This window comes from Trachemys scripta, chromosome 4 (assembly GCF_013100865.1).
Source record: "Trachemys scripta elegans isolate TJP31775 chromosome 4, CAS_Tse_1.0, whole genome shotgun sequence".
In the NCBI taxonomy this organism is placed as follows: domain Eukaryota; kingdom Metazoa; phylum Chordata; order Testudines; family Emydidae; genus Trachemys; species Trachemys scripta.
The window spans coordinates 134987713-135001551 of NC_048301.1; the positions used below are offsets into that span (position 1 = coordinate 134987713).

Consider the following 13839-nt stretch of genomic DNA (forward strand, 5'->3'; position numbering starts at 1 on the left):
GTCAGAGACCAGACACCAATTCGTTGATCAACGGGTTCACACTATCCTTAGCTTGAAAGGCTTCAGAGTAAGTGTGGCAAGTTTATTAGGGGTGAGCATCAATATTTATACACAGAAGTAAACAAAGTGATTAACAGATCATAATGGTCATGCATAATCAAACAAGATTCTACAGGATAAAACAGGTTAAAATGTAAATTCAAAAAGAGATAAGGGGAGATGGCTACTTAAGGGGAGGGGAGGTGTCATGAGTAGTTCGCAGGTCAGAGCTTTGGTTAAAAGTTCAGACAGAGACATCAAGTCTGGGTTAAGTTTAAGCTCATCAAAAGTTCAGACTCAACAAGGGTACCCCACAGGAAGGAATTCCCAAGCACCTTCCTGGGTTCTCAAAGGGGTTTTTGCACTTGGGTGGTGGCAGCATCCACCCATCCAAGGTTAGAGAAAAGCTGTAACCTTGGGAGTTTAATACAAGCCTGGAGTGGCCAGTATTAATTTTTTGAATCCTTGCGGGCCCCCATCTTCTGCACTCAAAATGCCAGAGTGGGGAATCAATCTTGACACCCATCTTCCTCAGCAACAGTGAGCTTTCCTGGCAATGAGACCATGTGTCAGCTCCCAGCCTGTCTGCTCTCCCAGCAAACTCCTTGAGAGGCTGCCAGTCCAAACCTTGCCTTGCTGGTAACAATCAGTGCACCCCAGTTCCTGTGTTCCCCGGGGATGTCTCCCTGCAGCATCCAGTCCCTCTCCCGGGACACTCACTGAAACCGCTATGTTTGCTGCTTGGAGAGAGACAGAGCACACACCAGCCTGATAGGTTAGCTGGTGACTCACGCCTACATTGGTACAACACCCTGAGATGGTTTATAGCAAAACGAAGATTAAGTTAAAGAACAGAGGGTTAAGTCAGGGGTTCCCACTTTGTGGGATGCGACACAGTCCTGGGAGGTCTGCTGGCAAGGGTGGAGATGGGGGAAGGGGCATGTAGGGGCATTGCTCCCCCTCCAAACTACCCTGGCCCTTCAGTGCAGCTCCAGGGCACGCAGCCCTCTCCACCTGCCCTGCCTGACAGAGCCTGCCTGGAGACCATGTGTGTGGGGAGTTTGAGGGGGACGGCCTGGAAGAAAGGGATTTTACAGGGTGGGAAGCTGGGGTCGGGGGAGCAGCAGAGGTGCAGCTGGAAGGTTTCCTCCTCTCTTCCTCAGCATCTGGCTTGCAGGCAGCAGGGGCAGGGGGTGGCTATTTTGCAGTGGGGAGAATCCCTACTTGTGCACCGAGATGTCCCCTCCATCTCGGTTGCTGGTGGCAGGGAGTGGGTGTAATGTTTTGCAGTGGGGGGGGTCAGGTATTCCCCTCCCCAGGGCAATGACCTGTCTCCTTTCCCCCCTCCCATCTCTGCTGTCCATGCTAGGAGCCACCCACCCCCTCCAATGCAGGGTTCCCTCCCCAGCCATCCATCTCTCGCCAGAGTGGGGCATCCTCAGCCTGTCCTCCTTCCTGGTGCAACAGCATCTCTTTGTGATGCTGGATTTTCAGTACCAGCAGCTATCAAAAAAGCGAGTTAGCAAGGCTGAAAATTGAAGAGGAGATCAGGTTGAGCCTCACTAACACACGCCCCCAGCTGGAAAAACTGTGCAAGGAGAAACAGGCACGTCCACCCTATTAAGAAGATTCCTGGTCAGTGAGTAATTTTATACTTTTATTGACAATATTTGAGACTTTTCTAATTAGCAGAGAGAAGGGATGGGTCTTTACTTACACACTAAAAGAAAATTGAACACACCATCTAGTGTGCAGACTTGGACAACTCTTTTGTTTTAAAAATCAACAAATAATTACACAATGTGTTTTGTTAACCATGTTGTTAACATTGTTTGGTTGCTTATTGTTCAGTATGGTTCGAACTTGCATTTCCCCTGTTTGAACACCACATTTTGCGCTCAGCTGTTGTTTTTAAAGTGTAGTCTGACTAAAACTGGTTTCAAAGATCTTGAAGCATTTCTCAGGGGCATATTACTAGGAACTTCTCTCATTACAAGTGCTTGCATTGAAATGAAGAGGAAACATGTACATTGTTTAGTTGCAGTGTGAGAGTAATAATTAACATTCATAATTTCCCTCCAGAAGTGCTAATAAGTGAGCCCCAGGGAGAGAGGGCCCATGCCTGCCAATAGTGGGGGGAGGGCGGGCAGCATGAGGGCAGCCAGCTTCAACAGTGTCACTGAGCATGTTCAGTCCATGTGAGCATGCTCAGTACAAGCCAAGCAGCAAATCGAGGGGGAGGAACGTGACCCCACATGCCCCCCCACACGTGTCACCACGCCTATTGCAGTTGTACCAGTGGGCGTCAGGGGAAAAATGTTTGGGAGCCCTGCTTTTAGTGATACTACGCAAGAGGAAAAGACAGGGCATGGGTACAAAAAAAAAAAACCCAAATCAAACCCACTTCCTAGAGTCCAAACCTTTGTTGTGGCCAGTTACAATCTTTGTCTAAGCAGTTTTCTTACTCACACCAGGTTGCCAGCATCTCTAGCCCCACAAGCTAGTGGCTCCAACTTTCACAGGCTCTGAAGGTGTTTTACCCAACATCCCTGAAGTGATGGATAACTAGGGGGTCTCTCCCCTTCTTTTTCTAGCCCAGTAAACATTTTACAAGTATTCTTTGGAGGGTTTTTCCCCTGTATGTGTGTCTTCCTATGGATTTCCCATCCCCCTGCTGACCCACAAAAATGTTAGGGTACACTTATTCCATAGGCTAATATGTTTGTACATATTAATGACATTAGAATATACACATACATGTTATTTTTGTTTTCCCAGTTATTTCAATTCTTTCCTTGGGGTGTACACGTTAAGTTTGAGGGTACAGACTTGGAACCCCCCCTATGCCATTCTACCATTATCTATTTATCTAGGTGAAAGGTCCCAGACATGTGTGTGTGTTGACTTTGCTATCTGGGTGAAAGGTACCAGACATAGATATGCTAACTTTGCCTTAGCTCAACATAGAGGATGTGGCCTGTAGGTGCCTTTCATTACAGCTGAACTTACTTTAATATAAATCTATAAACCTATTACAATAAACCAAATACTTTAACTATAAGAAAAGATATATATATATATAGAGAGAGAGAGAGAGAGAGAGAGAGAGAGAGAGAGATGCATGCAAGCAAGCAGGTTAATCCTATAGGCTACATGCCCCCTTTGACAGGGTGGCTTGCAACAATGAACCCCATCACATAGGTGCGGATGTAGGTGGTTAAGTATCTGTGGGAACAGTTTTAATGCCATTTTTCCTTGGTTGGGGTGGAGGAAGGGTATTAGAAAGATGGTATTCTGGACCCTGGCACGTTTCTGGAGTGGGCACCATGTATGCATATTTATTTTTCTCAACATTTGGTGCCTGTCTAGGTCTCTGCTTGGGCCTGTTGGATTTATACTGCAGGCATCCTAATTAATTTAATTGCAATTCCTTGGATAATAACCCATCCTTTTAATCCAAAATTCTCCCCGGGAGTTGTTGCAGGCTCATGACCCTCATTTATTAACTGGGTAATAGCTTGTTTGGCTTTGTCCATATCTTTAGTAATTTGTATGAGGTGGGTCTTCTTACGAGCCAATAATGACTTTAACTGTAACCGTAGTCGGGGAATGTAGACAAGAAAGGTGGGTGTACTTTGGATAACTGATAGATTGGGTCAGACTGGATAATGGTGATGTTTTCAAAAGTGGTATAGGGGAAATAGCTTGATTCCCTACCAAAGTAGGTTGCTTTGGAGTAAAACAAAAATTTGGTTCTGTGACAGGACACTGCAAGGGACCATATTGGTACCTTTTTTGATTGGTAACCATGCAAAATTGGCTATTTCCAGCATAGGTCACCCTTTCCATCGGAATCTTCCACTTGGTCAACCTTATCAGGTATGATGGTGATGAATTCTGTCATTTTTTTCCCTGCAGTTCACACAGAACAGTGTCTGTCTCAAACATGTTACACCTACAGATATACTGATGCCCTTTTTCAGAGCAACAGGCCGTCTGTGGTACTTTCCAAGTCTGAGTTGGAGTGTGATAGACCACCAAGGGTGGTGCATTAACGCGTTCCCTATAGATGTTGCCTTTGAGGTGACCTATAGAATGGACAGCTACCAATTGCCTTACGCATTTTTGTCTGGGTCAAATACCGGTAACGAGACTGTGAATGAGACATAGAAAAATCGTGCCATCCTACAATCTTTAGAAAGGGAACAACCGTCTCAGTTGGGGTGAGGTGTCACAGATCCCATCTCTCTCATAGCGTCCACTGATTAATGCTGGCATGAATCCAAACATGTGAATCGTTTCTTTTCCAGCCTTTGAAAACATTTGGGACAGTAACAACTTAACAGTTGCTCATCTTTAATTAAGTTAGGAATCTTTCCCAATCTTAAGGATCGTAATGTATCAGTGATTGCAGTTACAATATATTCCCCATATGCAGAGCATATCATCTTTTTTTCTAAATGTTGATCCTTCTGCTGATTATTGTTTAAAGCAATTAGCTGATTAATTTTACGTTGGGTCTCATTAAATACTTGGGTTATGTTATGCATATTATAAACAGTAAATCGCTCTTTCTGTGACAATCCCTTTATTTTCTGTAACATTGGATCGACCACTCGGTTGGCTTCCTCTTGTAACACATAATTTATATGTTTGTGAATTTTCCAAATATCCGCACGGTTCCAAATGGACATTCCTGAACCAAATAGTCCTCTTAGGGATCCTAAACTTCCAAGAAGATTCAAGCTACACTTTCTCCTAGAGGTATGTGGTTTATGGGTTTCATTATCCATTCCCAACAGAACAATATTTCGCAGTTGTTATTGATAGGCTGCAATTCTATCCACAAGTTGTACTGAGAAAAAAAGAAGCCACTTTGGTATGCTGGCAATAGCTAAATTTTTCTAGATACCAACTAGACAACTTTAACACTACAGGAATAAGCATAAACCAAACTTGATTAATCACTTCCCCTATTATGGGCGTTGTTGTGAGACCACTAGCAGGTTCTGGGTTTATCATTGGACAAGTTACATCATTTGGTATTGGATTGTCATAATCGTAGTTAATAATTGGATTCCAAACCTTAAGTTTAAATGTTACATTTAGTACATATTTTTTGCTTCCTGATTTGGTTTGAAAACCAGCTATAAAGAGCACTTTATATTGTCCTTTATCCTCATATTTAAGTTTATATATGGTTAACCTCCCCTCCGTTATTAGATTATTACAAATGGCTTTGTTTCTCCAAGTTCCATAAGGTATTTCGTGTCTTAGGGAAGTTGAATTTGTTGGTGAGGAGGTATAGGTTTTACATCCTCCCCCCTTTGAGTGATCATCTAAGGGCCAAATCTTTTTCCAGCCACTGGATGGCAACGAGATTACTCCAACCAATTGATATTCAAAGGTGATATCTTCCCCTCCAATTTCCTTAACCTGGTGGATAGGACTGTGGATAAGTTTTGGGTTGAGTATAATAGTCCGTCCCTTTTGTGTTGGTATGTTCTGTTTCACATGCTCAGGCAACTGAGCACAACTGTGTCATCTGGTTTCATGGAGTTGTAACAGTTTAGTCCCAAATTCATGATATTGACTCCGTCTTACCCTTAGAGCAACGATAGGGGGGTAGTAAATCAGAAATATCAATGTTCATTTTATGGTTGCAATTTGCTGTACTCCAGCTGTCGCAATTCTGTTGGATGCTGTTCACTTAAGTCCTGAGGAGGAAGTTGCTCCTGCGACCTGAATGATCGATACAGCTTTAACTGATTAGCATGGTAGATTCTGTCTCTATTACGCTTGCCTCCTGTTATTCTAATCTTATACACTGCTGAACTGAGTTTATCGATGACTCAGAAGGGTCCGACCCATCGGTTACACAGCCTATGGTCTGGTGCTTTATATAATAACAGCATTACTTGGTCTTTTACCTCCCAAGTATTCTGTCTCTGTTTTTTGTCAAAGTAAGCCTTTGCCTTTCGTCTGGATTTCCCTAATTTAGCTGTTCCCTGCAAGTGGATCTGATTTAAATGTTCTTGCAGATTCTGCAGGTAGGTATCCATTTTTATTTCCTCTAACTGAGTGCCACCGGTGTGCCAAATTTAAATGTTCTGGTAATCGCATCGTTTGGCCTATTATTACTTTAAAGGGTGTTTTATTAGTAGATGCACCCAGTGTCGCTCTCAATGCCATTAAAATTAGAGGCATGAGAGTGTCCCAGTTACACCCATTGGCATCAATCAGTTTCCTCAACATTACTTTTATAGTCTGATTGGTTCGTTCCACCATCCCACATGACTGTGGTCTGTATGGGATGTGTAGTCTCTGGAGGACTCCCATTAATTTAAGGCAGTCCCTAAAGAACTGTCCAGTGAAATGTGATCCCTGGTCCGATTTTAACTTTGCAGGGATCCCCCATCGAGAGAAGACTTGCTCTACTAGGACCTTGGCAGTGGCTTTTGCAGTATTGGCCTTAAGAGGAAATGCCTCTACCCACTTTGAAAAAGGATCGACAACCACTAACAGGTATTGGTTACCTCTTTGAGTCCTTGGCAAAGGACCTACAAAATCAATCTGCAAAGCCATCCAAGGACCTTCATACACTGAGATTTTAATGGAGCATTTCTTTTGGATGGAATTGGATTGGCTTGAGCACATGCCAGGCAGTTATCACAATATTGTTGCACATTCATCCTAGGAAGTGGCCACCATTCCACAGATGCAAGACACTGGACAGTTTTGTCCACTCCCTGGTGTCCTCCTGTAGGAGTGTCATGAACCATGTACATCATTTTCCTCTGTAAGTGAGCTGGAATTACCCATACAGGGAACGGACCTCCTGAATACATGAGAACTCCGTCCACTACCGGCAAATGGTGCTCATATCTTCTGTACAAAGGATCTACTGTTAGTGACCCTTCTTCTTCTGTCTTGGAAAGCTTTTGGATTACTTTTACTATGTCTTTATTTGATTTTTGCATTTCTTTTAAATCCGGTATGTCAGCCTGTACAACTTTAGTTGTGGCAATAGGGCATTTGGGACTGGGGTAGTAACAGAATATTTCTGATTTTTTTTTTCCAGAATTCCCCTGATCAGGCTCCTTTTGTGGCTAATTTATCAGCCTTCCCATTTTTTGTAGCATAGGGTTCTAATTTCTAGTGAGATTTTATTGATACTACTAACCAGTGGATGTATTTCACCAGAGATGCATACCTAATAGATGAGCCATTAGAAGATGTGAACCTATTTGTCTCCCACATGGTAGAAATTCTGTAAGAGAATTGCATACCCATGCTGTGTCTGAAAACAGACAGATACTTTGGTATGTGGTGGTGATGGAGAACTGCACACAGTACTCCAATTCACAAGCCACCGCTGCTAAATCAGCATATTGAGCCGAATGTGGAATGCATGAATATCCCTTTTCCCAAGGCTCTCCTTTCTCCTCGGGAGGAACTGCATAGACTCCAAACCCGATATAAGGTTTGCCTTGATGGTAATAACTAGAACAGTCAACCAACAAATAATACCTCTTAACTGAATCTATCTCCTGGATCAATGACCAGAAAAGCTTTTGTTTTTCCTCCCCCCTTAGATCCAATTGATCAAGTTCGGGACACATATGTGGCTCCCCTTGGTACAGTAGGGCAGTTGGTAACAAAGATGGTGTCCTAACAGGTTTTACTGCAATACCTTTTCCTTGCATCAGCAATGCCCAGTGGGCTAGGCGAGCATTTGAGACTTGCCCATCTTTACCCTGTTGGACAGTAAGAACTGAAGGGAAGTGTGCGATGAATGTAATATGATCGGGCTGAGGCCAATTAGAAAAGAAAAGTGTTGTATGGCCCAACTGGTTGCCAATAGGTACTTTTCACAGTTGTCATACTTAAGTTCAATTGATGACATTAAATGTGAGGCAGAGGCCATAGGTCTGATTTTCCCATGTCTTTCTTGTGAAGCCACAGCCGCTAATACATTAACACTCACCACTACCTCCAGATGATAGGGTGTCTCAGGATTTGGAGTGATCAACACTGGAGCCTTGTGTCATAACTATAAAGGGAAGGGTAACAGCCCTCCTGTGTACAATACTATAAAATCGCTCCTGGCCAGAGACTCCAAAATCTGGAGAAGTCTCTCAGGGCTACCCAGGGAAGGGTTATAGTACTTGGGAGGGAGATATTCTGCGGGGGAAGGTAGACAGAGTTTCCCAAATAACTCCTAAATAATTTGGGTGGTGGCAGCAAAAGCAGATCTAAGCTGGTAGTTAAGCTTAAAGGTTTTCATGCAGGTCCCCACATCTGTACCCTAGAGTTCAGAGAGGGGAAGGACCCTTGACAACAAGGGACCTGCAATAGAAGCAAAATTGGGAATGAAATCCCTATGGTACCCAGTTAAACCCAAAAAGAATTTTAAAGCCGTTGGGTCCTGTGGTAAAGTCAATGTTTGGATTGCATCCACTTTCTGTTGCGCCGGGGTTCTATCCCATTTTGTCAGGCTGAGGCCCAAGAAAGAGACACTGTTGGCCATTAGCTGTGCCTTGGCTGGATTGCATTTTAGCCCTGCTTCCTTTAGGATCTGCAGGAGCTTGTTAAGCCTTTCCAGAGGCTCCTTCTTGGTCCGTGTTGCCAAACAAATGTCAGAAACAGAACAGTTGGTTTAGAAAATTGCGACAGTACCCGTCTCATTTGCGCATGGAATAAAGCTGGAGAATTTTTAAACTGGGGGTAAACATGTCCAGGAATATTGGAGCCCCTGGAAAATATATGCAAAACGGTACTGTGAAATGCGGGCCAATGGTAATGTCCAAAAGCTGTTACTGATGTCAAGGACAGTAAACCACGTGGCCTCTGGATCAAAGGACTTGATTAGATCTGGCATCTTGGCCACTGTAGGGGCACAAGTGGGTGTGACTTGATTCAGGAATCTGTGATTAATTGTGAGACGCTAAGAACCATTTGGTTTCTTCACAGGCCAAATAGGGGAATTAGAAGTGGAAGTACATCTACGTAGTACTCCCTGTGTCAGTAAAGACTTGATAGCCTTTCCTATGTATGGGTTTGCATGGTCTGGGTAAGGATATTGTTTTTGGGCTGATATATTTCCTCCTTCCACAACAATAGTGACTGCCATACATCCACAATCATGTTTGTGTTTAGCAAAGGCATCCTCATGCTTGCAAAGTAGAGCCTGTAACTCAGGTTGGGCTGCATGATTAGCCACTATTTTGTTCAAATCATACCCCTCGGGTTCAGAGTCCTCCACTGGAGACACCATGCCACACTCAGGTATGATCACTGGTGAGTCATCCTCTGCCTGTTCTACAGTAAGACACAACAATTGGTCAACCAAATCAAGAACACATTCCTGTTTGTATAGGAAATCAGTTTCCAATAGGCAATTCCTTGGGTCTGCTAATTTCATTAATGCAAAGGTATGAACCTTTCTTAGGTGACCTATCTGTACTTCAGTGGGTTTAGAAAGTGTGGTAACAACCTGATTGCTTGCAAAAGTTGAAAGTGTTTTTGTACGCCCTGATGACAGAGAAGAGGATCTAGGATCCTTGACATGTATAATGCTAATTGCTGCCCCAGTTTTTATAATAAAATTCCTGTGGCGGCCCCCTACCACTGCAGATACTGTGGGTCTCCCGCTTGCATCCCTGCGTAAAGGGGCTATGACTACACTCGGGGCCGGTTGGCATCATGCCGAGTAATTTGTAGAGTATGCAGACAAATAATCTACAGGTTCTCCTTCTATCTCTTTGGAGGCAGCCAACTCTGGAGGAGGAGAGGCTGTCCACCGAAGAGAAGGAAATGGGTCTACGGAGGCCACCGGACAGTTTGAGGGTGCTGGGCCTTGGCCTTCCATCATTAGCTCATTCATGCGTCCTCGGAGTTTCCGGATATTCCGTCGTTGAGCTTTAAGCATCTGCTGCACTATCTTAAACATTATTACAACTGAGTCCTCATCTCTGCGGGGAGGCGGTGACTTGGATCTCTGCAGGCGTGAATTGTTCTGAGCAGCATCTGAAAAGAAAGGAACATGGGCCCGGGCCCTTACATGGAGTCCAAACACATGACCCTGTTGAGGGGCACGCCCACTCGAAGGTCCAGGATTATTACGTGGGTTACGGTCATTTTGCCAACGCTGGTACCTAGGGTATTTAGGAACACCTCGGCCTAACCGTGGGGGTCCCTCAATTCTTATGGTGGGATTAGCTTGTGGTTTCTGAAGTATTGCAACAAGGGCTCCACGCTGACCTTTTTAGGGCCTCCCTGAGAATATGCCTTGGCCAGTAAGGCTAATGCCTCCTTCAAAGAAGTGCTATCATTTATATGCATGTTAACCTTTTCCTGTAAATGGGGAAAAGAGTTATTGACCACCAAACTAACGTATGGTTTCCTCTTTCATGTGACTGTGCCATGCTGCACTTAACCACAGGTGAAACTGATGTGGGGACTCATTAGGTCTCTGCTTTAAGTTAGACAGGATGACCACTCGAGCTTGCTGATTATGTTTCAATAGGGCTACTGTGTCTTTAAAAGATCTCTCTCCTACCCTAAACTCAGATGGCAAAGTACTCCATAATGCTTGATTTACTGTGAGTTGTAAGATTTTAATCCAATCTTCCCTTGGTAAGCCAAACACTTTTGCTGTTTTTTGTACACGTTGTACATGCATTGCAACCAAAGAATTCTCCATCATCCCTTCTTGCTTAGCTACCAGATCTAGGGTCGTAATATCTGTAACAACTGCTGCAGGGCAATCAGAATTAGAATTTGAGGATCTTCTCTCCAGCTTGGGATTTGAGCTTCTATCTGAGTTTGAATCTATAATTCTTATGTTTTGACTTTTTCTACCCAAATCCACATTTTCCTCATCAGAGCTATCAGAACTTTCCTCTGGAAATAATCCTGGATGAGCAAGGTAACTTTCCATAAAACCTCTACGTCCTGCACTCAAGGCATTTCCACACTGATGCAGGATATCTCTCAGTCCATTAAGATCTGGTGTAGTAGGGTGTTCTACCGGTACATCAGGTGATACCGGCATATACCAAGGGGGTGTAGAGGGTCCATGAAATTCTAGGGACCTAGGCAATGTTGATGATCGCCCAAATGTCAATAAGTGTCCACCCAAAGGGGCTGGGTCTCCTGATCTATATGGTGCCAATGTAACATTGGGTGGAGGAGCAGGAATTGCATCCCTTGGTTGTTGCATCTCTCTCTGTTGTAACCTAGAGATTACTACATCACAGGCACTAGCTACTCGTGTCATTTCTAGTCTCTGAACAATCACTGTCTCTAAAGGTATTCCCTCTTTACTATCAGAGGCAGACACTAACAGAGGAGAGGACATTTCCTCCCCCTTTGCTCTGCTCATCTCATCTTTTACATCATTAGTCGCCTCCTCTATGATGACACTTCAACTCCACCTTTTGGGATGCTATCCCGGGACTTCCTTTTTCTATCTGCAGACTGCTAGTAGCTTCTGCACTGCTAACTTCCTATTAACTCTCTCACAGAATTTACAAAGGACCCTAGGGGGCATGACAGGAAGCTCACACTTAATCTCCAACTCCGCTCCTAAAGATACTGTATTAGCCCTGGTCTACACTATGAGTTTAGGTCAAATTTAGCAGCACTAGATCGATTTAACCCTGCACCTGTCCACATGACGAAGCCATTTTTGTCGACTTAAAGAGCTCTTAAAATCAATTTCTGTACTCCTCCCCGACGAGGGGATTAGCACTGAAATCGACCCTGCTGGGTCGAATTTGGGGTAGTGTGGACGCAATTCGACAGTATTGGCCTCCGGGAGCTATCCCAGAGTGCTCCATTGTGACCACTCTGGACAGCACTCTCAACTCAGATGCACTGGCCAGGTAGACAGGAAAAGCCCTGCGAACTTTTGAATTTCATTTCCTGTTTGGCAAGCATCGTGAGGTGATCAGCAGAGGTGACCATGCAGAGCTCATCAGCAGAGGTGACCATGGAGTCCCAGAATCGCAAAAGAGCTCCAGCATGGACCGAACGGGAGGTACTGCATCTGATCTTTATATGGGGAGACGAATCCATGCTATCCGAACTCCGTTCCAAAAGACAAAATGCCAGAATATTTGAAAAAATCTCCAAGAGCATGAAGGACAGCGGTTATAACAGGGACCCGCAGCAGAGCCCCAGACATGCTACTTCTATGATGAGCTGCATGTCATTCTAGGGGGTGCCCCTACAACTACCCCACCCCTGTGCTTCCCTCCTCTCTCACCCCTCCCGGGCTACCTTGGCAGTTATCCCCCCATTTGTGTGACAAATTAATAAAGAATGCATGAATTTGAAACAACAATAACTTTATTGCCTCTGCAAGCAGAGATCAAAGCGGGGAGGGGAGGGAAGTTGGCTTACAGGGAAGTAGAGTGAACCAAGGGGGTGGGTTTTCATCAAGGAGAAACAAACAGAACTTTCACACCGTAGCCTGGCCAGTCATGAAACTGGTTTTCAAAGCTTCTCTGATGCACAGCGCACCCTGCTGTGCTCTTCTAACTGCCCTGGTGTCTGGCTGCATGTAATCAGCGGCCAGGTGATTTGCCTCAACCTCCCACCCCACCATAAACATCTTCCCCCTTACTCTCACGGACATAGGTGGCAGGTTTGTATAATTTTTGGTGGTGCCCAGAATGGGTCTAATCCTCCCCCCCCCGCCCTCCCGCCTTGTAAGCGGATATATATTTAGAACATAAGAACGGCCGTACTGGGTCAGACCAGAGGTCCATCTAGACCAGTATCCTGTCTACCGACGGTGGCCAATGCCAGGTGCCCCAGAGGGAGTGAACCTAACAGGTAATGATCAAGTGATCTCTCTCCTGCCATCCATCTCCACCCTCTGACAAACAGAGGCTAGGGACACCATTCCTTACCCATCCTGGCTAATAGCCATTAATGGACTTAACCTCCATGAATTTATCCAGTTCTCTTTTAAACGTTGCTATAGTCCTAGCCTTCACAACCTCCTTAGGTAAGGAATTCCACAAGTTCACTGTGCGCTGTGTGAAGAAGAACTTCCTTTTATTTGTTTTAAACCTGCTGCCCATTAATTTCATTTGGTGGCCCCTAGTTCTTGTATTACGGGAATAAGTAATTAACTTTTCTTTATCTACTTTCTCCACATCACTCATGATTGTCTATACCTCTATCATATCCCCCCCTTAGTCTCCTCTTTTCCAAACTGAAAAGTCCTAGCCTCTTTAATCTCTCCTCATATGGGACCCGTTCCAAACCCCTCATCATTTTAGTTGCCCTTCTCTGAACCTTTTCTAGTGCCAGTATATCTTTTTTGAGATGAGGAGACCACATCTGTACGCAGTATTCAAGATGTGGGCGTACCATCAATTTATATAAGGGCAATAATATATTCTCCGTCTTATTCTCTATCCTCTTTTTAATGACAGGTTTCAGAGTAACAGCCATGTTAGTCTGTATCCGCAAAAAGAAGAACAGGAGTACTTGTGGCACCTTAGAGACTAACAAATTTATTAGAGCATAAGCTTTCGTGGACTACAGCCCACTTCTTCGGATGCATATAGAATGGAACATATATTGAGGAGATATATATACACACATACAGAGAGCATAAACAGGTGGGAGTTGTCTTACCAACTCTGAGAGGCCAATTAATTAAGAGAAAAAAAAAAAAAACTTTTGAAGTGATAATCAAGCTAGGCCAGTACAGACAGTTTGATAATAAGTGTGAGAGTACTTACAAGGGGAGATAGAGTCAATGTTTGTAATGGCTCAGCC

At 44.2% G+C, this 13839-nt stretch overlaps 1 protein-coding gene across 1 annotated transcript in view; it reads left to right on the forward strand.

Annotated features, from left to right (window-relative positions):
* Positions 1-1519: 1519 nt before the first annotated feature.
* LOC117876018 (probable G-protein coupled receptor 152) overlaps positions 1520-13839 on the forward strand; it is a 109008-nt gene continuing 96688 nt past the window's right edge. The window contains exon 1 of the mRNA XM_034767710.1: positions 1520-1678. The gene's annotated coding sequence lies outside the window, so the exon portion shown is untranslated. The remainder of the gene's footprint in view (positions 1679-13839) is intronic.